A 6,976-nucleotide genomic window follows, 5' to 3' on the forward strand; every position below is an offset into this window, starting at 1 on the left:
ATATATATATATATATATTCCAATATAAACTATGATTTATGTCAGAACTAACCTTTTTACATTATCTAGACCAGTCAGAAATTATCCACTTCCTTTCCATTCCTCTAATATTGCATCAAAGACAAGGTGAGAATAATTTTCCTGTGCTGAAAAAAAAATAATCAAAAAGTGTCATATGTATCATGCTTAGCCTACTGGAATCATAATTATTACTATTTTTATTGGTAATGTTTTTACTATAATTCATAATCATACTATCATCCATATCATAATTAACATTATAAGAACTATAATATTTATCATTATTATGATTAGTTATAGCTTAATTAACCTTATCTACCATTATCACTGTAGTTGTTTTCTTATTGTTTTTATTATTAGCATTATCACTATCATTAATCCATATTGCTATTATGACTAATTATTATTTTTGGGGATCACTATAATTTTTATTACAAATGCAGTCCAATTATATAATTTCTGCTGCTGACATAATTATGACTATCATCAACCATATCTTTATTAGGCAACATATAATATAAACCATATAACTAAATACCAAAGTGACAGAAATATACATGTTCAGAAATTAGTAAAGCATGCATTAACCCCCAAAAATAATGGTGTGAATCACAGTTTCCTTACCATTTAGAATTAAAATGGCTAGAGAAATTCAGATAAGACATGATTTTTGGGCAATAAAATAAATTTTCGGCTAATATTAATTTATTACTTTTAAATCGGCCCAGTGTAAATTAACCTCAGAGCCCCAACTAAAAAATAAAGCAATGAAACAATGGTGTAACTCTTGTAATGAGAATAGGACTAAAAATGGATGGTTAAAGAATAATAATAATAAATGTACTAGACATCAAAGGTTATTTAGCACTATGGTAAAGTATTGTGGCAAAAAGGGTAATAATGAAATAATGATAAGGATAACTGGACAGAAGAAGGGATGAAGAAGAGAAGAAGGAAAATGATCAATGGTTAAAACAAATAAATGTACTAGACATCAAAGGTCATTTAGCACTATGGTAAAGTATGTTAGCAAAAAGGGTAAAAAATTTGTAAATAGGGATGAAGAAGAGAAGGAAAAGGAAAGGGGGAGAAGAAAAGACAATACAATATTAGTAAATTATTAAGAATAGGAATAAGAATAGTACCAGTACCAGTATCACTATCACTACTGTTATTATTACCATCCATTTATTATCATATTCATTATAATCATTATTATCATTAATCTATTTATCTTTTATTCATTTACTTACATATTCAACTATTTATCAAAGACTCTCTTCAGCATGGGCCTGTGCATAGGAACTGGGATTCCATGTTGTAAAGCTTTCACTGTCATCCGCTGAGAACTGGGAAAGACCGTAAACAAAGGTTGCAGGTATAAGAACTTCTCTGTAAATATTTCCAGCATGTATGTAAACACACTCAGAACCAATAACTTAGCGAGGCCACGCAGGTAAAATAATGAGACGACAGCAAAAACAACCTTTCATATATACAACCTCAAAATCAATATATTCTGAAATATAACTATTACAAGAATTGTCAGGGTAATTATTAAGAAAGGATATTGATAAATTCAATTTCCTCAGAATTGTAAATAATTTCTATCTATTTCTTAGGCTACTATATTCTTAAAATTAATTTTCTAAAGTTATTACAATTTTTTAAATCCATTTTTTTTAAAGCTACTGTAAGTAGCAACGATTTGGTCCCTCTGGAATCTGAAAAAGTAAAATTACAAAATAACCTAAAAATTTTCACAATTTGCTTTGCTTTATATATTAACAATTTGGTTAATAAGCCAACTTTAAACAAAAAATTAACAATTTGGATTATATGGTAATAAATATGAAGAATAATAAAATAAAAATAAATAAAAAAATAAAATAAAATAATTATAATAAGTGTATATCAAAATCCTCATAAGGTAGGATTACATAAAAGAATCAAATCCGTTTTTCACACCATAAACATACCATTAAAAATCAAAATTCGCTTTCTAGGAAGGTTTTGAGGTACAGGGAAAGTTTTGATATGCAACAAAAAATCGTGTGAGGGGTTCCGTCACTACGTCTTTTTATTACAATGAAGCATTTTGGTTGGCTTTCCTGTGTCCTCTAGTAACACATGTGATCGCGAAAACAGAACATGTTCTAAAACTGACTTCTGACACTGATCAATGCAAAATAAGTATCACTAATTATAATACATAATATCATTATTATTGTCGTATCAAAAGCTTTCGTACTGTGGCAGTCAGCGAGAAATGGTAGTAAAAAGTAAGTTGAAACATTCATAACTTACTCTTGTAGATCCCGCTTTCTCTCTCAGCTTCTTCTTCTTCTTCTTCTTTTATAGGGTTTTAGACTTTTGAAGTCTATATTCCCTGGAGCTGTGTTTCTTGGTTCTTCTTTGTTGATTGAAGTTCTTTATATTATATCTATTATTTTTGATTTTTTGTAGGAAGATCTTGAAGTGTCTTATATATATAATTTCTTAGCTGGTGATATTCTGCACCTGTTATTAAATAAAACATATTTGGATTAATTATTTTTATTTCATTTTAAAGATTCAAATAGTTTTTTTCGGTGAGAATTGATTTTGGGGCCCTTGGAGTGTTAGGTGCTCTATGGTTTTCTTCTTCATGTTGGCACCATCTACATGTTTGGGTCAGCCCTCCATTTTTTATTTATGTAGATTTTTGTTTTAGTCTTGTGTGTTTTTTTTTTATTCGTGATAAACAAACGTCTAATTTTCTGTTTTTTGATCTTGTCCAATGATTAGGTTTGTTATCTTTGATGTAATATTTTTTTTGTGTTTAATATTTCTGTTAGTTTTTTCTTCCCATATTTGTTTTGTTTTTGTTTTTTTATTTCTTTTAATTATTAATGTCTTTTGTTATGGCAATAGGATTTATTTCATTGCTTTTTTTGCTGCTTGATCTACTATTTCTTTGCCTTTAATGCCTTTTGTGTGAGGGGATCCATTGTATATTGATGTTCTGTTTTCTGTTTTGATATGTGTGTTTGTTTGTTGTATTTCTTTACTTTATATGTTTGTGATTTTTGGGTCTGTGATTTAGTATCAGTTGTAATGCTGAGTGTGAATCTGTGAAGATTACCGATTTTTGATTTTTTATTGTTTTGGATATTTGCAGTCCCTGTTTTATTGCAAACAACTCTGCTTCAGTGATATTTATTTTTTTTTGTTAGCTTCCATATTGTAGTAATATTTACTTTTTGAACATATATTGCTGCTGAGACTGATTCTGGTTCCTTTACTTTTGAACCATCTGTGAAGATTTTTTGTTGTTCCTATATGTTATTTTTTTCTAACATTAAAAATTGTTTTTTAATTATTTGTTCTGGTAGGTCTTTTGGTTTGTTATTTATGAATTTGAGTTTCTACATGTTGTGAGATATCATACCATGGTGGTATTGGGGTTATATTTTGAACTATATTAGTTGTTAAAATTAAGTTTTAATTCTTTACAGGTTTCTAAGGCCCTGTAGATTAATAATCTTTATCTTTTTTGGATTATATTCATTGATATTCTTTATTACTTTTGGGTTTTAATGGTGTTTTATTTGGTTTCTCTAGTTTTTTTTGCTATTTTGTATACATTCTATTTCTTTTTTTTCTTATTTCTATTGGAATTATGTTTGGTTAATGCCTGGAAGATACTTTTGGGGGTGGATCTAAACAACCTGTTGCTATCCTTAATGCTAAATTTTGTACTGTTTCTAGTTTTTTTTAATTCTGTGTTTTTTGCATTTCCATAAATGGAAAATCCGTATTCTATCTTGGTTTGATGTAAATATTGTAAAATTTTTTGTAGTGTTTCTTTGTTAGCACCCCATGTGTATGATGATAGTTTTTTTCATAATATCTATTCTTTTTAAAGATTTTATTTTTTATATTTTTATGTGTTCTCTCCAATTTATCTTGGTGCATCAATCTTAACCCAAAGATGTCATTTTTTAATTTGAAAATTCCATTTCTTTTCGTCATCTATTTTTATTTTGGGTATATTTCTTTATTTTTCTATGTGTAAAACCACATTATTTTGCTTTTTGTTAAATTTATCTTTAGATCCCATGTGGTAGCCCTTTTTTAAGATGTTTTAATGCTCTTTCTAGAATATTTTTGCCTCTGTCAGATCTTTATTTGTTGTTATTAATGAAATATCATCTGCATATATTACTTTTTTATGGTTCCTGGTATTTTTAAAATCTGTTATCATTATTTTAAAATAATGTCGGACTTATTGGAGATCCCTGAGGTACCCCGCTTGACATTTTTCCTTTTTCTGATATTTCATCTCCTTTTTTATTTGGAATGTTTTCTTTCTTTAAAGGGAAATTATAAGTCCAAATTTTAATGAATTTCCAAAATTTCCCCTAAATCTGACATTTTTGTTAATAAAGCATCATGGTTTACAGTGTCGAAAGTTTTTTTCTAAATCTATACAGCTAGTAATGAAATATTTTTTCTTTTTAAAATTGCGTTGTTTATGTTTGCGTCTATTACTTGTAGAGTATCTGTTTACTTTTATTGGGTCTAAAACCTGTAAGGTCCTCTCTTTTTTGTTTATTTCTAACCACCAATTTAGTCTTTTTGTTATTATAATTTCGAAAATTTTTCCCAGGGTTTTATTCTACTAATAAATCTGTAAGATTTTGTTTCTGATGGATTTTTTTCCAAGTTTATTAATTGGATTTATTATCCATTTTTGAATTCCTGTGGGTATTCTCCTTTATTCCAGTAAAGGTTTATTTCTTTTAATATTTTTTGTGTTATTTTTTGTGGAGCATATTTATAAAATTCGTTAGGAATTTCGTCTGGGCCATATGCTTTAAATTTTTTTTAACTATTTCTTATTGCTGAAGTCATTCATTAATTTTTATTTCTTTATTTTGATCCATGTTCCCTTTTTAAGATTTAATATTTTCTCTCTCTCTTCCTCTGTCAGTAATTTTTTCTTGGGGGGCTATTTACTGTATTTTCGTATTCTTTTTTGAATAGTTCTAGTTTTTTCGGCATTTCCGATACTGGGGGGTTATTCTCTATTAATGGAAATTTTTTTATAATTGTTTTACTGTTATTTTTTTGAAGAATTCCATATTTTTTTTTGAGGAGTTTTGAAATCTAATGTGCTACAAAATTTTCCCATGATTCTCTTTTCCTCTCTTTCTATTATTTGTCTTTTTTTTATTTCTAAAAATTTTTTAATCTGTTTGATTTTCTTTGTTTCGGGTTTTTTCCTCCATTTATTAAAAGCTCTTTTTCTAAGTTTTATTATTTCATTGCATCTCCCATTCCACCATGGTTTATTCGCTTTGTTTTTGTTGATATTTTTATCAAATTTAAAACATTGTATTCCTGTTTTTCTTAAAAGATCTATGTTTCATTTAGGACTTTACGTTTTCTATATCTATGTCTGTCAATTTCCTCTGAAATTTATCCCAACCCTCTCTGTGTAATCCATTTTTTTTCTTTAGAATGAGTATCTTTCATTAATTTGCTATCTTTTATAATTATGGAAGGTGGTCACCTCCTAGGTTAGGGCCTGTTTCTATTTCTAAGTGGTTAGCGATGGTTAGCTAATACCCGGTCTATATTTGTTTCTTTTGCACTTTGAAGGGTCTATTCATGTCGTTAAGCCTGTGGGTGTTAATATAATTATATTATTTTGAATTAATGAATTTCAAAAATGCTTTTCCTGTTTTGTTTGCCAATTTTGATTAATTTTGGATTCCAACTAGTATGATGTGCTTGAATCCCCCAATGATTATTTTTGGGTCTCATTTTTTTATGTAACTCTAGTTCTCTTTTTTTAGATTGTTTTCAAGGATTATACATCAAAAGAACATTGAGCCAATTTGTTTTTATATTGACTTTATTCCTATTGTTCTAATTCTATTCTGTATCTATCATTTAATGCTATGGTTTGAATTGTAAGTCTTTTTAATACAAAAGCTAATCCTCCCCCTATTGATTCCCTATCTTTCTGATTACTTGAAAATTTGCAAGTTAAATTTATCTTTAACATTTTACCATGTTCGCAAATTCTATTAATCCGGTTGTTCTTTGTTAATAAGTAATTTAATTCTGTCTTTTTTTCTGGATTGATCTTAAATTCCCAATTTTTTTTCATTAAAGCGTTGATCAAGTTTTTAACTATTGGCATATTTCTTTAATGGCATCCTGTGATTATTCTATCATTGATTTTTCCCGAATTCATATTAGTTAGTACCCTTTGTATTAGTTGGCCATTTCTATTATTGTTTCTATCCGAGAAATCTTTTGTTTTTGTTGTTTTCATTTGTGATTCCATTTCTTTAATGGGTTGGCAAAGTCCAGCTACAGGAAATCATTTTGGAATAGGGTTTAGTGGGTGATTGATTTGGTTTTTTGATTTTCCCTTGAAATATTCTTTACTTGTTTGTTTGTTTTTTCTGGTGTGTCTGTTGTGTCATTTTGTTTGTTTTTGTGTTTTGTGTCTTTGTTCTTTTGGAGTTCTTTGTTTCCAGAGTTAGACTCTTAATTGGGTTTAATGTTTGCGGCATTTGTTATTGGTGTAGTCTTTCTTTTGTTTTTGAGTTTGTTTTCTTTGTTAAAATTGTTTGTTTTATATTAATTCTGTGGTCTGTTTAATTACTGTGTAGATGAATGGTTTTTTATTTTTTAAATTTTCCATTTGGTATTGGTTTTAGTTTCTTGAACTCCGTTTTTTTATTTCTAAGTTTGTTTGTGTTATGTTTTTTAAAGTTTTTTTTTGTGCTCTCTGTGATTTTGCACATGTTTTGTTTTGGTGTATGATTTTCCTGGCAATAGAAACAAATTCAGTATTTGTACACCTCCTTGTAACTATGGTCAAATTGACTAATTTACTGCAACTTTTTTTTTTCTTTTACAAGTCATTATCCCATGGCCATATCTGAAAACAATA

The 6,976-nt window shown here is 28.1% G+C and overlaps 1 long non-coding RNA gene across 1 annotated transcript; it reads right to left on the minus strand.

Moving 5' to 3' along the window:
* Window positions 1–46: 46 nt before the first annotated feature.
* On the minus strand, window positions 47–2,488 carry LOC119572843. Its single transcript, XR_005228733.1, has 3 exons — window positions 2,329–2,488; window positions 1,275–1,370; window positions 47–146 (listed from the first exon to the last, which is right to left on the minus strand). It is a non-coding gene; the product is annotated as an uncharacterized LOC119572843 (long non-coding RNA).
* Between the last annotated feature and the right edge of the window lie 4,488 nt (window positions 2,489–6,976).

Source organism: Penaeus monodon, chromosome 5 (assembly GCF_015228065.2).
Source record: "Penaeus monodon isolate SGIC_2016 chromosome 5, NSTDA_Pmon_1, whole genome shotgun sequence".
In the NCBI taxonomy this organism is placed as follows: Eukaryota; Metazoa; Arthropoda; class Malacostraca; order Decapoda; family Penaeidae; genus Penaeus; species Penaeus monodon.